This window comes from Aotus nancymaae, unplaced genomic scaffold (genome assembly GCF_030222135.1).
Source record: "Aotus nancymaae isolate 86718 unplaced genomic scaffold, 86718_ANA_hifiasm-v0.15.2.pri h1tg000062l, whole genome shotgun sequence".
NCBI lineage: Eukaryota > Metazoa > Chordata > Mammalia > Primates > Aotidae > Aotus > Aotus nancymaae.
Genome location: NW_026988476.1, coordinates 15,918,489 through 15,942,234, shown reverse-complemented (window position 1 = coordinate 15,942,234; position 23,746 = coordinate 15,918,489). Strand labels below are relative to the sequence as shown.

Sequence of the window (23,746 nt, the reverse complement as noted above, 5' to 3'; positions counted from 1 at the left end):
CAACTTAGTTCCATGCCACCAAAAGGAGATCATTTTTTTAAATATTATGAATTTATAAATTTAAACATACTTAATAGATTGCAATTTATTGCAATTTGTATCATTGTTGAAGTTCACTTACTATATGATTAACTTTTATTTAATTTTTATGTGAGCGGATAGTTTTTATTATCTAGCTAGGGATGCCTTCTTCAGTAACTGAGTTTTATAAAAATAAATTTTGTTCTTTTTTCTTTTCTATTTCCTCTTGCAGACTGTAAGTGGCTTGATTGTTATAACATAAGAAAACACTCACTGTAGAATAAATCTGAAAATATAAAAAAGCATTAAAACAGAAAATAAATGTAAGTCATATTCTCAACACCCAACATAATCACTATAACACTTTGGTAAATACACTTCCAGAATTTTATACAGAGAGAAATAAATTCTTACTTTTTTGTTTGTTTTGTTATTTATTTACATTTTTAATACACATTATTTACATTTATAAATATACAAGTTATACATATTTATAGGTACATGTGATATTTTGATACAAGTATAAAATGTGTAATGATCAAATCGGCATAAATCGGAATATCTATCACCTCAAGCATTTAACATTTCTTTATGTTAGGAACATTCCAATTCTACTCTGGTAGTTATTTTGAAATATACAGTACATTATTGTTAACTATAGTATTATTGTGCTGATATGCACTAAATTTTATTCCTCATAACTGCATTTTTGTGCCTATTAACCCTCTGCTCCTCCCCTCAATCTCCCCCCTCCCCATTACCCTTCATAGCCTCTGGTAACCATCATTTTACTCTCTGTTGCCATGAGTTCAATTTTTTAGGTTTCCATATATGAGTTCCATGCATCTTGTTGCAAATGACAGGACCACTTTCTTTTCATAGCTCTATGATACTTTGCTGTGTATATGTACCACATAATCTTTGTCCATTCACCTGTTGATGGATGCCTATGTTAATTTTATATCTTGTCTATTATGAATAGTGCAGCAGTAAACATGGGAGTGTAGGTGTCTCAGTAGACTGATTTCTTTTCCTTTGGATAGATACCCAGCAGTGGGATTGCTGGATTGTATGGTAGTTCTATTTTTATTTCTTGAAGAACCTACACACTGTTCTTCCTAGTAGCTGTACTAATTACAGTCCCACCAAGAAGGTACAATGGTTCTTCTTTCCCCACAGCCTCACCAGCATTTGTTATTGCTTGTCTTTTTGATAAAAGTCATTTTAATTGAGGTGAGATGATATCTCATTACAGCTTTGTTTTATATTTCTCTAGTGATTCGTGATGATGAACATTTTAAAAATATAATTGTTGGGCATTTGTATGTCTTCTTTTGATAAATCTCTATTCAGATCTAATGCCAATTTTTAAATTGGATTTTTTGTTTTTTTCCTTTTGAGTTGTTCATCTTATATATTCTGGCTGTTAATTCTTCATCAGATGGGTAGTTTGCAAATACTTTCTTCCATTCTGTGGGTTATCTCTTGACTTTGTTGATTGTTTCCTTTGCTGTGCAGAAGAATTTTAGCTTGATATGATTCCATTTGTCCATTTGTGCCTTGGTTGTCTGTGCATTTGAGGTCTTACTCAAGAAATCTTCGAGAGAGATCCAAGATGGCTGATCACTAGCAGCTCGGGCACCTAGCTCCCAGTGAAAGCGCAGAGAACGAGAGGACGCCACATTTTCAGACGAATATTTGTTGCTCACAGACCAAGAGGTTCCCAGCGGAGGAGCCCCATGGGTCGCCAGGGCGACTCTTGTGGCCGGTGCGGTGGTTTAGCTGGCGCCTTAGAGCGGCAGTTCTTGGTGCAGAGTCCGGAGATTCCCGGGCAGAAAAGCACCATCAATCTTAACACCGCTGTTTTGGCCGGCGCAGTGGATTGCTCAGATTTCGGCGCTGGGAATCAAAAAGTTGGACGTCCGCTCAGAGACCTAGTTAGGAAGTCAGTAATTACAAAGATGACAGAGGGATAAATATATAATGAAGGGAAGAAAGCAGCCTAAAAAGGCAGAGAATACTCAAAATCAGAGTGCCTCTGCCTCCCCAGGGGATCGCAATTCCTCATCAGTAACGGAACAAGGCTTAATGGAGAACGAGTGTGTTGCAATAACAGAAGCAGGCTTCAAAATGTGGGTGATAAGAAACTTCCGTGAATTAAAAGAACTTGTTCAAACCCAATGCAAAGAAACTAAGAACCTTGAAAAAAGGTTTGATGAAATGCTAATGAGAATGGACAATTTAGAGAGGAACATAAGTGAATTGATGGAGCTGAAAAACACAACACGAGAACTTCGCGAAGTATGCACAAGTTTAAACAGTCGAATTGATCAAGCAGAAGAAAGGATATCAGAAGTCGAGGACCAGCTCAGTGAAATGAAACGAGAAGACAAGATTGGAGAAAAAAGGATAAAAAGGAATGAGCAAAGCCTCCAGGAAATATGGGACTATGTGAAAAGACCTAATTTACGTTTGATAGGTGTACCTGAATGTGATGAAGAGAATGAATCCAAGTTGGAAAATACTCTTCAGGATATCATTCAGGAAAACTTTCCCAAGCTAGCAAGGCAGGGTAATATTCAACTCCAGGTAATACAGAGAACACCACAAAGATATTCTTCAAGAAGACCAACCCCAAGGCACATAATTGCCAGATTTATTAGGGTTGAAATGAAGGAGAAAATACTAAGGGCAGCCAGAGAGAAAGGTCAGGTTACCCATAAAGGAAACCTATCAGACTTACAGCAGATCTCTCAGCAGAAACCCTACAAGCTAGAAAAGAGTGGGGACCAATATTTAACATCCTTAAAGAAAAGAACTTTCAACCCAGAATTTCCTATCCAGCCAAACTAAGCTTTATGAGCGAAGGAAAAATTAAATCTTTTGTGAACAAACAAGTACTTAGAGACTTCACCATCACCAGGCCTGCTTTACAAGAGCTTCTGAAAGAAGCACTATACATATAAAGGAACAACCAATATCAGCCTTTCCAAAAATATATCAAAAAGCAAGAACATTAACACAATGAAAAATTTACATCAACTAATGGGCAAAACAGCCAGCTAGCATCAAATACCAGTATTAAACTTATATATATTCTAATTGGATAAAAAGCCAAAACCCATCGGTATGCTGCATCCAGACTCATCTTACATGCAACAATACACAAAGACTCAAAACAAAGAGAAGGAGGAAGATTTACCAACCAAACAGAGAGTAAAAATAAATAAACAAAAAGTAGGAAATGCAATTCTCGCCTCTGATAAAGTAGACTTTAAAGCAACAAAGATCAAAAGAGGCAAAGAAGGACATTACATAATGGCAAAAGGATTAATGTAACAAGAAGAGCTAACGATTCTATAGATCAACGAGACAGAAAATTAACAAGGACATTCAGGACTTGAACTCAGACCCGGAACAAGTAAACTTAAACATTTATAGAACTCTCCACTTCAAATACACAAAACATACATTACTACCTCACACTTATTCCAAAAGTGACTACATAATTGGAAGTAAATCACTCCTCAGTAATCGCATAGCATATCATAGGTTTAAATGAAATATTGGTTGGCTGTTTGTTTGTTATTTTCTTCCCTTATTTTTTCCTGACTACATCATTAAGTATAATTATTGGTATAAAAGAGGTTTTCAAAACTCATTACTAAATTGCATTCTAGCCTGGGCAAGAAAGCAATACTCCCATTCTCTCTCTCTTTTTCTCTTTCTTTTTCCTCCTCTTCTTCATTCTTTTTTTCTTTCTTTCTAAAAAAAAAAATCTATCATGTCCTCTTCCATCTCATCTCTTTTCTGCCTTCCTCCTCTGCTGCATCTCTCTAACTGTTCTTTCTTTTCTGCAAAAAAAAAAAAAAAAAAAAATCTTTGCCCAGACCAATGTCCTGGAATGTTTCCCCAATATTTTCTTCTAGTAGTTTCATAGGTTAAAGCCTTAGATATAAGTCTTTAATTCATTTTGATTTTAATTTTGTATATTGTGAGAAATTGGCCCAATGGATATCAGATTTTCCCAGCACCACCTATTGAAGACTATCCTTTCCCTATTGTATGTTCTTGGCACTTTTGTTGAAGATGAGTTTGCTGTAAATGTATAGATTTGTATCTGGGTTCTTCATTCCATTTCATTGTCCTGTGTGTCTGTTTTTATGCCAGTACCATACTGCTTTGGTTATTACAGCTTTGTAGTATAATTTGAAGTCAGATAATGTGATAACTCTAGATTTTTTTTTTTCCTCAGGATTACTTTGGCTATTCAAAGTTTTATTTATTTATTTTGTAGTTCCATATAAATTTTAGGATATTATCTTCTTTCTGTAAAGAATGGTACTGGTATATTGATAGGAATTGTATTGAATCTGTAGATTACTTTACATAGTAGTAATATTTTAAGAATATTTATTCTTCCAATCCATAAACATGGAGCATCTTTCCATTTGTTTGTGACCTCTTCAGTTTCTTGCATAATGTTCTATAGTTTTCATTGTAGAGATTTTTCACTTTATTGGTTAAGTTTCTTCCTAGGTATTTTTATTTTATTTGTACCTATTGTAAACAGGATTATTTTCTTGGTTTCTTTTTCAGATTCTTTGCTGTTGGCATATAAAAATGCTACTGATTTTTCTATGTTGATTTTGTATTGTTTAGCTTTACTAAATTTATCACTTTTAAGTTTTTTTTTGGTGATTTTTAGGTTTTTCTAACTATAAGATTGTATTATATTTTCTGCAAACAGGGATAATTTGACTTCCTCATTTTCAATTTAGATGCTCTTTATTTATTACTTTAGCCTCATTTCTCTGGCTAGGATTTCTCACACTATATTGAATAAAAGTGGTGAAAGATGAAATCTTTGTCTTGTTCTAGATCCTAGAGAAATAGCTTTCAGTTTTTCTTTATTGAGTATGACAGTAGCCATGTGTTAGTCACACAACTCTTATTGTGATAAGGTATGTTCCTTCTATAGGCAGTTTTTGAGTGTTTTTATCACATAGGGATGTTGAATTTTTATCAAATGCTTGTTTGGCATCTGATTGAAATGATCATGCCCATGTAGTGGTTCATGGCTGTAATCTCAGCACTTTGAGAGGCCGAGGCAGGCAGATCACTTGAGGTCAGGAGTTCAAGTCTAGCCTGGCCAACATAGTGAAACCCCATCTCTACTAAAAATACAAAAAAAAGCTGGGCATGGTGGCACATGTCTGTAATCCCAGCTACTGGGTACGCTGAGGCAAGAGAAGTGCTTGAAACTGGAAGGCGGAGGTTACAGTGAGCCAAGATAGCAGCACTGCACTCCAGCCTAGGCAACAGAGCAAGACTCCATCTCAAAAACAACGACAACCAAAACAACTAAAAAAGAAATGATCATATAGTTTGTTCTTCATTGTGTTGATGTGTTACGACACTTATGTTGATTTATTGATTTACTGAACTATTCTTACATCCATGGGATGAATCCCATTTGATTATAATGAATGATTTTTTTTTTTTTTTGAGACGGGGTTTTGGCTATAGTACCCAAACTAGAGTTAAGTGGTGTGATCTCGGCTCACTGCAACCTCTGCTTCCCAGGTTCCAGTGATTTTCCCACCTCAACCTGCTAAGGAGCTGACTACTGGCACACACCACCATGTCTGACTAATTTTTTTGTATGTTTTGTATGGATGAGGTATCGCCATGTTGCCCAGGCTGGTCTCAAACTCCTGAGATCCTGCTATCCACCTGCCTCAGCTTCCTGAAGTGCCACTGCATCCAGCCTGAATGACCTTTTCAATATGTGGTTGATATTGCTTTGCTAGAATTTTTGAGGACTTCTGTTTCTATGTCTATGCTTATTAGAGATATTGGCCTGTAGTTTTGTTGTTGTTGTATCTTTGTCTAGTTTTGGTATCAGGGTAATCTGATCTCATAGAATGAGTTTTAAAGCATTCCCTGCTTGGCCAGGCACAGTTGCTCGCACCTGTAATTCTAGCACTTTGGGAGGCTGAGGAGGGCGGGTCACTTGAGGTCAGGAGTTCGAGACCAGCCTGGCCAACATGGTAAAACCCGATCTCTACTAAAAATACAAAACTTAGCCAGGTGTTGGCAGGCACCTGTAGTCCCAGCTACTCAGGAGGCTGAGGCAGGAGAATTGCTTGAACCCGAGAGGCGGAGCTTGCGGTGAGCCAAGATCATGCCATTGCACTGCAGCCTGGGCGACAGAACAATACTGTCTCGAAAAAAATAAAAAATAAAAGAAAAGGAAAAGAAAGTATTCCCTCCACCTTATTAATATTATTATTTTTGGAATAATTTGAGTAAGATTGGAATTAGTTTTTTAAATGTTTGATATATTTCAGCAATACAGTCTACAGGTTCTGGGTTTTTTTTACTGGAAGACTTTTATTACTGCCTCTATTTGATTACTTGTTATTGGTTTATTCGGGTTTTAGTTTTCTTCATAGTTTAATCTTTTTGGCTGTATGTGTCTAGGAATTTCAAAACAAAAGTGCTCTGGAAAATATCAGCAGAAATGTTACACACTGGTTTCTAAGTAAGCAAACTAAATCATAATTTCTAACAAAGGAAATCAACACCAGGTCATCACTGTAAATAATAAAAACATTTCCAGGATTATAAAACAATACCTCCAACTGTAGCATGACACAAATTAACTAAAATGCAAATAATTTGTTCTGAGTGTCCAATAACCAAAATTTATCTATAATTGTTTTGTCTTCACTTTTCCATCTCAGTTTTTTTCCTCCAGACACTCTCCTCTTTCATTCATTGACCACCATTCCTTTATAACAACACAAGACAGTATAAGACAACCAATGCAAAAGATAGCCCAAATTAATCCAAAGACTGGGACTCTTAAAATCAGACATGATTAGAATGGACTTAGCCACTGTCCAGACCCATTTCTAAAATACTCTTGACACAGACAAAGCCATTAGAGAGAGAGAGAGAGCAAGAAAAAAAAGCCCCTTTTTTCCCACAAGACAATTTGAAAGTCATCTCTATGAATAAAGTATTGTACCCTGAAAGGAGATAAAATGTTAAACACTTAACACTAAAAAGAATCTAATCATAATGCCTCTTTAATGATTCAGAGGCTTGTCGATATGTAGCAATAACTAAAATTGATCATTATAAAAATCAATTATTACTGGATGTATGATTTACAGAAATACTATCTGAGAAGTCTGGAAAAGATAATTCTGAATAAATAAACAACTGCATACTAAAAATACTTTAGTATATTTCCTTTTTCTGTCTTTTTCTTCATTCAAAATTAAAACACTTTCTGAGAATATAAGTTTTCCAAAGCAAGCAAAATGACACTGAAAAAAAAAAAGGCCTAACAACATTTTCCAAATCTAGGACACATGCTGTTTTTAAAATATATTTGGTCATAAATAAATATATTGAGTACATTAATAAATGCCTCTTTCAAAAGCTCTTCACTTACAAGGATTTTAAATCACTGCTTTGAAAAAAAAGGGACTATTAGGAATTTGAAAAGTAAGCATAATTCAACCCTCTCCAAGTTATTCTGCATTTTTTCAAGGTTAGTTGTTCTTATAAAACATATATAAATATGCGTATCTTGTCTCTGAGTCACTCACTTCAATGTCCTGAAGCAAAAGGAAATAGGAAAGTCATAAGAGACTTTCAGATTCCAGAGCCTGAATGAAACTTGAACACCATCTATAAAAGCTTGTGCCATTTAATGGTTTATATTTTTTTAATTCATGGACTGCATTTATATTTGGCCACAAGGCATTTATTGCTGGCCTGAGCAAGCTGTGTACAGCAGGCATTACAGTTGATCTACCTATATGCAAAAACCAAATCCCACTGGCTCCATGATGCTTGAAGAAACAAAGTATTTTTGTATGAAAGGCAAAACAGATATAACCCTGTTCCTTCCACTGTACTAATTCTGTGCTAATGAAACAGAATTCAACTAGCTGACTATTGTCTGGGATAAATTTTCCTTTACAAATCTCTTTTTGGGTCTATTACAATTTTCAGTCTCCCCAGCAAAGTGATTGTATTAAGACAAAGAAGCAAAATGTATATCTAAAACCAAACAAAAATCTTAAACAACCAATACCAAATTTATAGGACTCTTCCTATTCAGGAAGAAGTGGTTTCATTAATTTAAACAAGTCTCTTCTCTAATTTCTGTGCTTTGTTATTGATTTAGCAATCATTGGGGTTAGAACTGATAAATTCTCTTTCCCCATATTTTAATTATTTAAAGGATTTACCTGTTTATTATTTTTAAGCCAACCTGCCTAAACTACTGAGAAAAAACAAAAAGAGTGAGAAAGTATGATGAAAACACTTCTTACAGTGACCTGGAATTACGTCAAATTCAGACAGGATGAAGACAAGATGGTATTTGCCACATTGAATATAGTAAATGCCCAGACATTGAGTCCTATCTTTGTTTAAAGTAATACTACTTGGTCTTCTCACATTCCACATGGAAAACTGTTATAATACGTAAGAGATCTATGGTACACACATGCAAGTAAACAGAACGCTAAGAGGATAATTATCTAACTGCATGTTAGTCATTTTAATTGCAATTTCCAAGTCAACAAACACAACAAAAATAGTCATTTAGTGGTTTAATATGTTATCAGACTATTCTTTGGACTTGTCCCTATCCTAATATGGCAGAAGAATGAATGCAGTCCAGACCAATATATATCCAAAACACACATCAGTTCTTTATATAAATACCTCAAATACTAGGTGATCTCCCATATTGTAGCCAACATGTAATATAGGATGGAGTACCTTCAGCTGTTAACTTCAAATAAGAATCTGTATAGAAGTCTTGGAAATTTTGTAGAATAGCCAGGTATGATGACACAAGTTGAGTCCATTGTTCTCTTCTAAATGTTTCCCTTATCAAAAGTGCAACAGAATTTTTAGATGAACATGACTGTCATATTAATTAACTCCAATAATACTTATCCTATATTCAATGACCTATGCCAGGCACTATGAGAAATGAGAAATAAAATATGAACTCTAAAATCTAGAGTGAGAGCTATGAATGTAACCAATCAGAAAACAAACGATAAAGAATTTAGATTAAATTCTTTTAGCAAACAATGACACTGAAAACTGAAGAATTCATCATAATCTCATTACTACTTTATCATATATTCCATTAATAAAACAGTATTCCCCAAATTAAAAGTAGAGAAAAATAGCTATTGTGAGCATGTGATAATTGGATAAATTCTTCCAATTATTTTTACTTACTACTGTAATGAAAATTCTTTTTATGAAATTTTTATACCAGTTGGTAACTTACTGGATCCATCTGATGGAGATTTTTAAGTCCAAACAAAAGTTTCTAGAATCTTTGTCTTAAAAATCAACTGTATATTTGAACTGAAGTATACACACAGCAGATTCTTTTCATCAGAAATTAACATTCTGGTTAAAAGCATCTGTATCAAATAGAAATATTAAATTTGACTTTATCTCACAGGTCTTGGAAATTATTAGGAATAAGAATTTGACAAAAGTCAAAGATACAAATTAGAAGAAAAGGTCTGCTTGATTCTCTGCATCATGATTTTCTCAACTGTATAGGAAAATGTTACATATGCTGGTCTTGTACACATCCACTGAGCAATTTTTGTATTCAGAGGAATGCTGATACAGAAAAGAGAGCATTACCTTTGAGTTCAAATTAGTCAGGAGAAAAGAAAATAATATACCTTCAATGTTTATTTTTTTCATTGTGCTCTTTCAAAAATGCTCAGCTATCGACAGATATGTACGTATATATACCCATATTCCTATATTCTGTATCTGCAATAGTAACTACTAAATTCCTATACTCTGTATCTGCAATAGTAACTACTAATTATTAATATTTCCTGGAACTTAAAAAATATTTGTCTACCAGAGCTTGGCCATATAGAACAGGGCTGTTTCTTCTGTGTAATTTCCCATCAGTATCAGTTGTACCATAAAGTTGAGATTCTAGGATGGCTAACTTTCCATAAACACACCATTAAGATAGCCTCCAGGGAATTAAACTACCCAACGGTGTCAATAGAATGAAAACGCTGCCAACAAAAATGTTATTCCAGTCTCTGAACTGGATATTTGCCTAGATCTTTAAGCATGTCTACATACGCTTAATTTTAAAATTTAAGTCATCCTTAGAAATTTTAAGCACTCCAATTTTAGCATAGGAACAAAGAAAGAGGCTACAAGTAGCTTTCAGTTTATAGTTCAGTAAGCGCACTAAACCAAAGCACTTCTCTTTTCTTAGAAACAAACCTAAATTCAATCATAATGAGTTGCTTCCAATGTTTAAGCAAGATTATTGTAGAAGATTGTCTTGGCTTCTCTTGTCTTACAGAGAAAATTTCATTTTATTTTTGTCAAAGAGAAGAGATCATTTCATTCAAGGGAAGTGTTATTTTGTATACTTTTTTCAAAAAGACATTCAATTGACCTCACCTGAGATTGATATTTTAGAATGATGAGTCTATTTCTTAGTGTAGACAAGTGCATCAGCTATAAAATTAATTTTCACATAAATTCAAATTACATCTATGTACAAGAGAGTCTTGTTCATCCCTCCCTAATGGAGACAGTCTGAGTGTAATTTATGCTATTTGCATCAGTAATACTCATTTCCAACACTGAATATTTGGCCAGAGGCATCTTTTTCTAAAGATACTATCAAGCTTAACAACTATAATTAACAATTCATAAAAAATGTTCTATTTCAACATGATGCTGAAGTGGCATCTTAATAAAGAAAGAATTTCTTCAGTGAACCAAAGAAAGAAAAATGTAAATTACAAATAAGGTTCTTATTTCATATTTAATCTAAACATTTTAAAATCTAATCTAACTGGTAAATAGAGTAACAAAAGTAAATATTGAGTATCATAACAAGGGCTAAAAGAAAGACAAAATAAATTTAATAAGCATGTTAATATTATTAGGGTTAAAGAAGGTAAATAAAATTTAATAAATATTTTATTGTCTAATATTATTAGAGCAAACACTTATTTAGTAATAAAAGACAAAAAATAAGTATATTAAAATTATACAAAATGATAATTTTTGTTTAGTTTGGAGGATCTTTAAATTTAAGAGTATATTGATATACAAACAGCATCATTTCCTATTTATGTGTACTATAACTAAAACTTGGCCAGGCACAGTGCCTATAATCCTAGCACTTTGGGAGGCCAGGGTGGGCAAATTACGAGGTCAGGAGTTTGAGGCCAGCCTGGCCAATATGGTGAAACCCTGTGTCTACTAAAAATGCAAAAATTAGCTGGGTGTAGTAGCATAAGCCTGTAGTCCCAGTTGCTTGGGAGGGTGAGGCGGGAGAATTGTTTGAACCTGGGAGGTGGAGGTTGCAGTAAGCCAAGATCTGGCCACTGCACTCCAGCCTTGGCAACAGAGGAAGACTTCGTCTCAAAATAAATAAATAAATAAATCTTCTAGCATGTTATTTTATGATCATTAATATGAATAAAAGACAATAAGGCTGGACGATCAATTTTGGAATCTGAGAATTAGAAACACAATGACAATTTCATTTTATGCAAAAAAAAAAATAATAAGTTTAACAAAATACTTTCCTAGAAAATCAAAAACTGAAAGAATTTATCACCACTGGACTGGCCTTACAAGATATGCTTCAGGGAGTCTTACATCTGAAAACAAAAGAATGATATTTACTATCATTAAAAAACACAAAAATAAAAACTCACTGTTAAAGCAAATACAAAAATGGGAATGAGAAAGGAGTCAAACATTACCAAGACAGAAAACCACCAAACTACAAAGGTAACAGTAAGAGAGGAAGAAAGGAACAAAGGATATATAAAACAACCAGATCACAGTTAGCAAAATGACAGGAATGTCTTCACCTGTCAATAATAGCCTTTAGTGCAAATGTATTAAATACCCCCACTTAAAAGATATAAACTGGGTGAATAATAAGAAAACATGACCCAATTATATACTGCCCATAAGAAATTCATTTTATCTGTAAAGTCACATGTAAACTAAAAATGAAAGCATGGAAAAAGATATTTCATGAAAATGGAAACCAAAAATGAGCAGAAGTAGCTATACTTACATCAGAAAAAAAGATAGACTAAGTCAAAAACTGCAATTTAAAAAAAAAGACAAATACAGGATCAATTGAGCAAAAGGATATAACAATTCTATATATGCACACAATGCAACAGCACTCTGATACATAATTTTGGAGACTTTAACTCCTCACTCTCAGCATTAGACAGATCATCTAGAAAGAGAATCAATGAAGAAACATTGGATTTAAATGAGCTTTAAACCAAATGCACCTAACATTTAAAGAACATTTCATCCTACAACTGAAGGATACACATTCTTCTCCTGAGAACATGCAATATTCCCTAGGACAGACCACATGTTAGGCAAAAAAAAACAAGCCTTGAAAAATTTTTAAAAATTAAAATCATATCAAGTATCTTCTCAGAACACAATGAAATAAAACTAAAAATCAATAACATGAGGAACTCTGGACACTGTAAACATACATTGCTTGGAAAATTAAATAACAGTCTCCTGAATAACCATAAGGTCAATGAAGAAATTAAGAAATAAAGTTTTTTGAAACAAATGAAAGTGGAAACACAATATACCAAAATCTATGGAATACATCAAAAGCAATGCTAAAAGGAAGTGTATAGCAAAAAAACACCAATGTGAAAAACAGTAGAATAATTTCAAATGAACAACAAAAGGATACACCTTAAGGAACTACAAAGCAAAGAATCAAAAACTCAAAAAGTAGAAGAAATAAAATAATGAAGATGAGAGCAGAACCAAACACAATAGTCTAAAAACTATAAAGTTTCAATAAAATGAAAAGTTGATTTTTTGAAAAAAATAAACAAGTTGATACTCCACTAGCTGAAAGAAACCCAAATAAAATCAGAAATGAAAAGGGAGAAATTGGCCGGGCGCGGTGGCTCAAGCCTGTAATCCCAGCACTTTGGGAGGCCGAGGCGGGTGGATCACGAGGTCGAGAGATCGAGACCATCCCGGTCAACATTGTGAAACCCCGTCTCTATTAATACAAAAAAAATTAGCTGGGCACGGTGGCGCGTGCCTGTAATCCCAGCTACTCAGGAGGCTGAGGCAGGAGAATTGCCTGAACCCAGGAGGCGGAGGTTGCGGTGAGCCGAGATCGCGCCATTGCACTCCAGCCTGGGTAACAAGAGCGAGACTCCGTCTCAAAAAAAAAAAAAGAAAAAAGAAAAGGGAGAAATTACAACTGATACTGCAGATATACAAAAGATCATTAGAGACTTAGGAACAGTTATACATTAACAAATTGGAAAAGCTAGAGGAAACAGATAAATCCCTGGACATACACAATCTATTAAGATTGAACCAGGAAGAAACAGAAAACCTGAACAGAACAATAATGAGTAACAAGGTTGTATCAGTATTACAAATTCTCCCAACAAAGAAAATCACAAGACCAGATGGCTTTACTACTGAATTCTATCAAGTTTATAAAGAAAGATTAACACCACTTCTTCTGAAACTCTTCCAAAAATTAAAAGGAATTTTCCCTTATGCATTCTAAGAGGTCAACATGACCCTGATACCAAAACCAAAGATATGACCAAAACCAAACAGACCTACAGGCCAATATCCCTAACAAACATAGACACAAAAGTTACTCAACAATAATATACCATGATCAAGGAGGATTTATCCTATGCATACAAGACTAGCTCAACATACATAAGTCAATAAATGATACATCACATCAACAAAATAAAGTACAAAATGTATCTACCTCAATAGATGCAGAAAAAGTATTTTATATCATTCAATATCCATTCATGATAAAAAAAAAAAAAACTCAACATATTAGACGTAGAAGGAACATACCTCAACATAATAAAGACCATATATCACAAACCTACAGCTAATATCATACTGAATGGGAAAAAGCTGATAGCCTTTCCACTAAGAACTGGAACAAGACAAGGATGCCTATTTTCACTATTTTCCTTCAACGTAGTACTGGAAATTCTAGGCAGAGCAATCAGAATAAAGAAAATAATAAAAGACGTCCATATTGGAAATAAGGAAGTCAGATTGTTACTCTTTGCAGATGAAATAATTTTACATATAGAAAAACCAAGGACTCTACCAAAAACTTATTAGAACTCATGAGCAAATTCATTAAAGCTGCAGGATAGAAAATCGACATACAAAAATCAATAGCATCTCTCTATACCAAAAGCAAACAATTTGAAAAGAAACTAATAAAGTAATTCCATTTACAATAGACACAAACAAAATAAATACCTAGGAACAAACTTATCCAAAGAAGTGAAAGCTCACTATAAGAAAACTGTAAAACATTGATGAAATTAACCAAAGAGGACACAAACACACACAAAAAATAGAAAGATATTCCAAATTCATGGCTTGCAAGAATCAATATTGCTAAAATGTCTGTACTACCCAAAGCAATGTACAGAGTCAATGCAATCCCTATCAAAATACCAATACCATTCTTCACAGATAAAGAAAAATAACCTAAAATGTATATGGAATCACAAAAAAACCTGAATAGTCAAAGCAGTTCTAAGCAAAAGAACAAATCTGAAGGCATCACATTATCTGACTTCAAATTATACTAAAAAGCAATAGCAAGCAAAACAGCATGGTACTGGCATAAAAACAGATACATAAACCAACTGAACAGAACAGACAGCTCAGAAATAAATCCACATATTTAGAGTCAACTGATTTTTGACAGAGTTGCCAAGAACATATTGGGAAAAGGTGACCCTCTTCAATAAATAATGCTGGGAAAACTAGATATTCATATGCAAAAGAATGGAACCAAACTCTCTGGCCTATCTCTCTGCATATAGAAAAAGCAACTCAGGGGCCGGGCGTGGTGGCTCATGCCTGTAATCCCAGCACTTTGGGAGGCCGAGGCGGGTGGATCATGAGGTCAAGAGATCGAGACCATCCTGGTCAACATGGTGAAACCCCGTCTCTACTAAAAGTACAAAAAATTAGCTGGGCACGGTGGCGTGTGCCTGTAATCCCAGCTACTCAGGAGGCTGAGGCAGGAGAATTGCCTGAACCCAGGAGGCAGAGGTTGCGGTGAGCCGAGATCACGCCATTGCACTCCAGCCTGGGTAACAAGAGTGAAACTCTGTCTCAAAAAAAAAAAAAAAAAGAAAGAAAGGAAAAGCAACTCAGAATGGATTAAATGCCTAAACTATAAATGTATTAAGTTAGAAAGTATAAAAATATTAGAAGATTACATTGGGGAAACACTTCAGGCAAAGATTTTATGACTATGACTTCAAAAGTACAATAAAATAGACAAATGGGACTATATCAAACTAAAAAGCTTACGTACAGCAAAGTATACATTCAACAGAGCAAAAAGACAACCTGTAGAATGTGAGAAAATATTTCCAAAGTATTCATTTAATAAAAGACTAATATCCATAATATATAAGGAATCCCACAACTCGATAGCAAAAAAAAAAAACCACCGAAAAAACAAATAATCCCATTATAAAGTGGGCAAAGGATCTGAGTAGACATTTCTCAAAAGAAGACATACAAATGACCAACAGATATATCTTTTAAATGCTCATCACTAATCTTCAAGAAAATGGAAATTAAAACTACAATGTGATATCATTTCACTCTAGTTCAAATGGCTATTATCAAAAAGACAAAAAATAGGAGATGCTTGTAAGGATGTTGAGAAAAGGACTTATATACTGTTATTTGGAACATGAATTGATATAGTCATTATAGGAGGCAGTATGGAAGTTTCTCAGAAAACTAATAATGGAGTTGCTATATGATACAGCGATTTTAATAATGGGTATTCATCCAAAGGAAAGGAAATCAAAATACCAAAGGGATACCTGCCCTCCCATGTTTATTGCAGCACTATTCACACTAGTCAAGATATGGAATCATCTATCAATAGATGAATGGATAAAGAAAATATGGTATATTTACACAATGAAATACTATTTAGCCATAAAAAAAAAACAGAATGAAATCCTGTCCTGTGCAGCAACATGAATCGGACTGGAGGACAATACGTTAACTGAAATAATCTAGGCACAGAAAGACAAATATTGCGTGATCTCCCTCATATGAGACCTTAAAAAGTGTATCTTATGAAGGTAGAAAGAAGAAAAACAGTTACCAGAGGCTGGGAAGGGTAGGAGAGGAATGAAGAGAGGTGGTTTAATGGGTACAAACATACAATTAGATAAAAGAAATCAGTTGCAGTGTTTGATATCATTGTATAGCGACTATAGTCAACATAATTTATTATGTATTTCAAAGTAGCTAGAAGAAAATATTTAAAATGTTACCAACACAAGGAGTAATGTTTGAGGTGAATAAATACACTGATTTTATCATTATACATTACATGCATGTATCAAAGTATCACATGTACCACATAAATATGTACAATTATTATGCATCCATAAAAATAAATGATTATTTTTAAAAACAAAAACCAAAACAAAAATAAAGTAAGAAAGCTGAATAAAGAGGGGTTAAGTAATTTTTTCAAGGTTATACAAACTTGAGCCCAGGAACTATGAAAATAAATAAATAAACATTCCATCATAAAGGAAATTCATCTAATCTGGTATTTTAAAATCATTTTAAAATCAATAAATTAAACTCATGCCTAAAGTATATATGATTTATACTTAAAAGTAGGCTTATTATTAACCACAAGAGTAATAATCAAGCTCTGACAATTCTAATCATTTATGGCTTTTTATAATTCTAACTAGCAAGTGCTTGATTATAATTAATCTATGCTATAACAATAACAACAATTATATTATACAAGACCTTACCTCTAAAATTAACAAAAGCACTAGCATTACCTTATGAAAGGTGATCAGAAAATAGTTCTTATAGTTTTATCTTTGTGACTGCAACACAGTTGAAAATTACTCTGATAAAAATCAAATTTGCCCAAAGGCATGCTTAATCTAAACATGAAATGTCTCAAAGCTGAACAACTATAAGGTGAGCCAAAAATAAACTAACTAGAGATACAGAGTAGCCTGCTTTCTTCCTTTAAGTAAAAAGACTGGGAAAAACCTAATTACTGATCTGTTTCAACTCAGTTTTCTTTCTAATACACTAGAAGTTAAAAGGCGTCGATCAAAACTATATGCCTGTGGAGAAAAATGTTGCTATAGAAAACCACCTGGTTTCACATCCATATATTTAAAGCTTAGCTATCATTCTTTTTTCTCTTTTTTGATCCTCTAAGACTTGCTGCACTGCAGACTTCTGAGTACTCCTAATTCATTGCAGTGATTTTTGATCAAATATCATAGACAATTGACTAACATACATTTAAATGACCTTAAAATTAAGCAAAATGATTGTTTGTTGGACAGATTTTTTTTGTAAGTGCAAAGATAAAAAGAGAAGATATGAGGAGTCAGCCAAAAATATATATATAGGTAAAAATAAGAGGATAAAAAGGCATAAGAAATAAAGTTTCCCTATCCTGTCTTTCTAGCTTTATCAGCCCTTTCTCCCCCAAAGTAATGATCTGCATTCCCTGATACAGCATTACTGTTCATTTCCTCAGCTGTGCTTTCTTACTTCTGCACCTCTGCCCATCTCTGCCTACTTAAATGACATATATCTTTAGACTCAGCAGAGATGCCTTATCTCTAATTTCAACAGTGCCCCTCAGCCCTAAAAATGTATGCAACCAGAAGCTCTTTCTTTTCCTGAACACTTTTAACATTTATATATATTTTCTTTATAGAAATATTTAATGTATTATGCTATATATTATAGTTATATATATTTGTCATATCCTCGCCCTGAATGACTGCAATTTCCTAAAAGTCAGATACCAATGATTACAGTTGTTTTTGTATCTTCTGCAGTGCTCAGCACAGTGCCTTTACCCACAGTAGTTACTTAATAAATGTCTATTAATTAATAAACTCTGAGTTTTGTTTTCATTCTCTAGCTCTTTATTATTTTTACAATCAATATAAATGATTTCTTGTGTGTATTTTCTGCTGTCTTCATAGCGCCCTCCACTAGATCCACTGCATAAAAGGACTGGTGTAATCTTGGTCACTTCCTTTAAATAATTAAAATTCTTTTTCCTTCTCAACTACCAGAAATCAACAGTACCTTGTTAACAGTCCACTATTAATGCAAATGTAATTCTATCTTTTTTCGAGATAAATACTATGAAAGCTTTTTCACAAACATTTTCTCCATAACATAATGGTAATGGTAATTTTTGTTTTGGGGTAGGGAGAGTGGGAAGGTTGCCCACCTACAACCAAGCATTCCCTCCATTGCTCTGATTAAACTGTGAAATCCACTCTTAAAGTATCTGGTGTAGCTGTGCAGTTAAGAATTAGGGAAGGTATGTGAACTAAAAGAATTCTTTTCAAAACCTACTTTCCCCCAGTAAAAGTATATTATAAATTTTAAGAGAAGTGTTGATCAAACTCTAGCATGGTTGCATTTGGTGTATTATCTACCAAAGTAGAATTGAGCAGATATGCACACTACATGGAAAAGACCAAGAACAAGGTAGTTCTCAGTACCACATAGGTAGCTCTATTTTGTATACTTAAACATCTCAAAGAAAAAAAATAATTGTCAACATAAGCCACAAGGTCCGTGAAGCCTAGGTCTTTGTAATCTGCTTGTCTACTCTAACACCCAACAGAATACGTGGTCTTTCTAAGAGTTTGTGAATAATTACCGGATGGATGGATGGATGGATGGATGGAAAAATAAATGATTACGTAGTGCTATTTTACTACATTCCCTAGACCTCATATGATTCCTAAGACCCTAGAACTATGAAATATCTAGGTTCAGATTTTTCATTTACTTAAGATTTCCTCAAGAGTTGAGGTTTGTCAGGGTTACAGAATTTTAACCTATATATGAAGGTAGAAAAGTTGATAGTGCTCATTCTTGGACTGGGTCATAATCCTCCACTAAGACAGTATCTACCTCCATGTTATCTGGCCTCTAGATAACCTGGGAACAGAGTAAATGCAACAGGGAAACTGAATCGTAGTCAAGTGTCCAGACTTACTCCACCTTCCCAACTTTTTTGGACAAGCCTAAAAGTTTGAGTTCCTAGAATTTGCCTACATGTGAAGGATTAAGACTGAGAGCAATATTTCATTCACTTGTACCCCACTTTGATCCTAGTAAGCACCATTAGGCATCATACATGGCTTTACATCTCTGTGCAGTGCTGAACCATCTGCCACTCCTCTCAGGCCACCCATTATATTTTTCCTTTAGAAATATACATCATTATGTTAGCAACATTTTTAAACAGAAGGATATTTCTACAGAATGAATCTCTCAGCATAAGTAAGTGAATATATGTTACAACATATAATTTAATAGGATGGTATAAGTCATGTTAATCATTGTTAGACTCACTAGATTCATAATGCATCAGCAAATTTAAAATTTTATGAAGAACCAGATGATAATATTGCACTGATTTAATTTAAAGTTTTCTCTAGAAAATTTCATGGTTATCATTAGTAATACAAATAAAATCTATGGTCCGAGAACAAAATGTAGGCAATCTCCTATTTTTCTGAATATATATTTTTAAATAAAATATTGGAAAATGTAACATACACGATTTCAAGGTAGTTTCATCTTCATAAGAATTAAAAGTATTATATTTTAACAGTATACTATTTAGGGCTGTAGTGCCCCTCTCATGTCCAAGCAACATGGTAACAGGAATCTGTGTAAGCATGTGGGGCTGTTGGGAATTAATGATAGGTAAAAGGAATGCCAGATGTCCCAAGGAACTGCAGAAGTCAGATCCAGCCTTGCCCTCTTGCAATGGGCCTAGTGTCATTTTTTTGTGGATACTGAATTTGTCCCTGGTTCTTAAACTTCTGCTGAAGAACAGATAAGGAAAATGTGGTATACACTATGGAATACTACTCAGCTATAAAAAAATAAATTCATTTCCAGCAATATGAATGGAACCAGAAGTCATTTTGTTCATCCAGATAAGCCAGGCACAGAAAGACAAATATTGCATATTCTCACTTATACGTGGGAACACAAAGTGTGGATCTAATAAAGGTAGAGGATAGGTTGATGGTTGTAGAGGACAGAAAGTACAGGGGTGAGGGAGGAGTAAAAGAGGTTGATTAATGGATACAAACACACAGTTTGATGGAAGAAATAAGACCTAGTGTTTGATCAATTAGCAGGGTGACTATAGTTTACAATAATCATGATATATTTTTAAATACCAAGAGGAGAATAATTTGAATGTTTCTAGTAGAAAAATAGACAAATATTTAGATGACAGATATCCCAATTACACTGATTTTATCCGTACTTTTTTTAACTTTTATTTTGAGTTCAGGGATACACGTGTAGGTTTGTTTCATAGGTAAACTTGTGTCATGGGGATTTGTTGTAAAGATTATTCCATAACCCAGGTATTAAACTGGATTAAGAAGATGTGGTGGATATACATCATAAAATACTATACAGCCATAAATAGAACAAGATCGTGTCTTTTACAGGGACATGGATGGAGCTGGAAGCCATAATCCATTGCAAACTAACGCAAGAACAGAAAACCAAATACCACTGTTGTCACTTAAAAGAGGGAGCTAAATGATGAGAACACATGAACACATAGAGAGGAACAACACACACTGGGGTCTATTAAAGGATGGAGGGTAGGAGCAGGGAGAGGATCAGGAAAAATAACTAATAGATACTAGGCTTAATATCTGGGTGAGCTTTACAAATTTTGTGAATGTAAAAGGTGGAGTGAGATGGCTGAAAAGAAAGCTCACCAATGATACCCCAATCATAAGGACACCAACAAAAATAGCGACACAGAAAAAACACCTTCATAACAACCAAAAGTAAGGTAAGCACTCATAATAACTGATTTTAACTTCATATCACTGAAAGAGGCACTGAAGAGATTTTTTTGAAGTCCTGAATTGCTGATGCCACCTCTCCACAATGCGCTGCAGAGAGTATCTCTAGGTGCTTGGGGAGGAAGAACACAGCAATTGTGGGGCATTGAACTCAGTGCTGCTCTGCTGAAGCAGAAAGGAAAACCGGACCAAACTCAGCTGATGCCTGCCCACAGAGGAAGCATTTAAACCAGCTCTAGCCAGAGGGGAATTGCCAATCCCAGCAGCCCAAACTTGAGTGCCCACAAACCTTGCCACTGAGGGCAAAAGTGATCAACATCTCTAGGTCATAAAGACTGTTTAGGTCATAAGGACTGTTTAGGTCATAAGGACTGCAACTCTCAGGCAAATCCTAGGGCAGAACTAGGCTCAGAGAAAGTAGACTTGGGAGGCATGCAACTTACTGAGACACCATGAAAAAAAGGATGCAGTCCTGGCAGCGTTTATCACCTGCTAACTGAAGAGCTTTTGAACCCTGAATAACCAGCAACGATACCCAGGTACTACACTGATGGCCTTAGATGAGCCTCCGAGACTTGTAGACTTCAGGTGAGACTTAGTGCATTACCAGTGGTGATAACCACAGGGCAAAACTTCTGCTTGAGAAAAGCAAAGGGCATTTTGTCTTGCACCTTAGGTACCAGCATGGCAGAGCACCAAGAGGGCTCTTGGGATTCCAGGACTTGACTCTTGGATGACATTTCTAGACCTGCCCTGGGTCAGAAGGGAATCCACTGCCCTGAAGGGTGAGTCATCGGCCAGGCAGCATTCTTGACAAGATGACTTAAGAGCCTTAAAGAAACCTTGGCCTTAAAGAAACACTAGCATGTTCTCATTCATAGGTGGGTGTTAAACAATGAGAACACATGGACACAGGGAGGGGAGCATCACACACTGGGGTCTGTGGGGGGGAACTAAGGGAGGGACAGCAGGGGGTGAGGAGCTGGGGAGGGATAACATGGGGAGAAATGCCAGATATAGGTGATGGAGAGAAAGGCAGCAAACCACATTGCCATGTATGTGCCTATGCAACAATCTTGCATGTTCTTCACATGTACCCCAGAACCTAAAATGCAATAAAATATATATTTAAAAAAATAAAAAATAAAATCCTTGTGTTTAAGATGAAAGAAAGGAAGGAAGGAAGGAAGGAAGGAAGGAAGGAAGGAAGGAAGGAAGGAAGGAAGGAAGGAAGGAGGGAAGGAAGGAAGGAAGGAAGGAAGGAAGGAAGGAAGGAAGGAAGGAAGGAACACACACTAGCCAATAGGCTGGCAGTACTCCCTGTGGCCTGGGGTGGCAGTAACGATAGAGTGAAGCTTCTCTGCCTTTGGAAAGGGGAGGGAAGAGTAAGAAGGACTATGTCTTGTGGTTTGAGCGTCAGCTCAGCTGCAATAAAACAGATCACCAGGTAGTCTAAGGTTTTTGACTCTAGTCCCTCTGGACCCACCTGGGGCCTGAGGGACCTCACCACCCTGAAGGGAAGCATACAGGCCTGGCTGGCTTTGCCACCTGCTGATTGTAGGTAGAGCCCCAGGGCCTTGAGTGAACATAAGCAGTAGCAAGAGGATGGCTACAGTAGGCCTTAGGCAAGACTCAGTGCTGTGCTGGCTTTGGGTCTGACCCACTGTAGTCACAGTTGTGGAGGTCACAGAGGTGCTTGTGGCACTTGACCTCCAGCTTTGGGTGGCTTAGAACAAAGAAAGAAACACTGTTTGTTTGGGGAAAGGTAGAAAAGAGAAGAAGAGTTTCTGCCTGGCAATTCAATATAAATTATCTGAAGGGCAAAATAATCAATATGAAACAAGAATCTAACAGGTCTGAAAGAGCTGAATAACACAGTACAAGAATTTTATAATGCAATCACAAGAATTAACAGCAGAATAAACCAAGTCGAGAAAAGAATCTCAGAACTTGAAGACTGGTTCTCTGAAATAAGGCAGAAAAATAAAGAAAAAAGAATAAAAAGGAATGAAAAAGACCTCTGAGACATATGAGATTGTGTAAAGAGGATGAATCTATGAATCACTGGCAGCCCTGAAGGGGAGAGGGAGAAAGAAAATTACTTGGAAAATATATTTCAGAATATAATTCATGAAGAGTTCCCCAATCGTGCTAGAGAGACCAACAGTTAACTTCAGGAAATCCAGAGAAATCCTGCAAGATTCTACATAAGAAGATCATCCCTAAGACACATAATCATCAGATTTTTCAAGATTAAAATGAAAGAAAAACACTTTAAAGGCAAATAGAGAGAAAGGGAAGGTCACCTACAATGAGACCCCAACAGGCTTACAGCAGATCTCTTGGCTGAAACACTACAAACCAGAAGAGATTGAGGGCCTATATTCAACATTCTTAAAGAAAAAAAATTGGCCAGGCACAGTGACTCATGCATGTAATACCAACACTCTGAAAGGCCAAGTTGGGCAGATCACGAGATCAGGAGTTCAAGATCAGATTGGCCAGCATGGTGAAACTCCATCTCTACTAAAAAATAAAAAAATACAAAATACAAAAATTAGCCAGACATCGTGGTGCACACCTGCAGTCCCAGCTACTCCAGAGGCTGAGGCACGAGAATTGCTTGAATCTGGGAGGCAGAGGTTGCAGTGAGCTGAGATCAGGCCACTGCACTCCAGCCTGGGTGA

The 23,746-nt window shown here is 35.3% G+C and overlaps 1 pseudogene; it reads left to right on the top strand.

Moving 5' to 3' along the window:
- Positions 1-1,760: 1,760 nt before the first annotated feature.
- Positions 1,761-23,746, top strand: part of LOC105719917 (acyl-CoA dehydrogenase family member 11-like) — a 73,053-nt pseudogene continuing 51,067 nt past the window's right edge.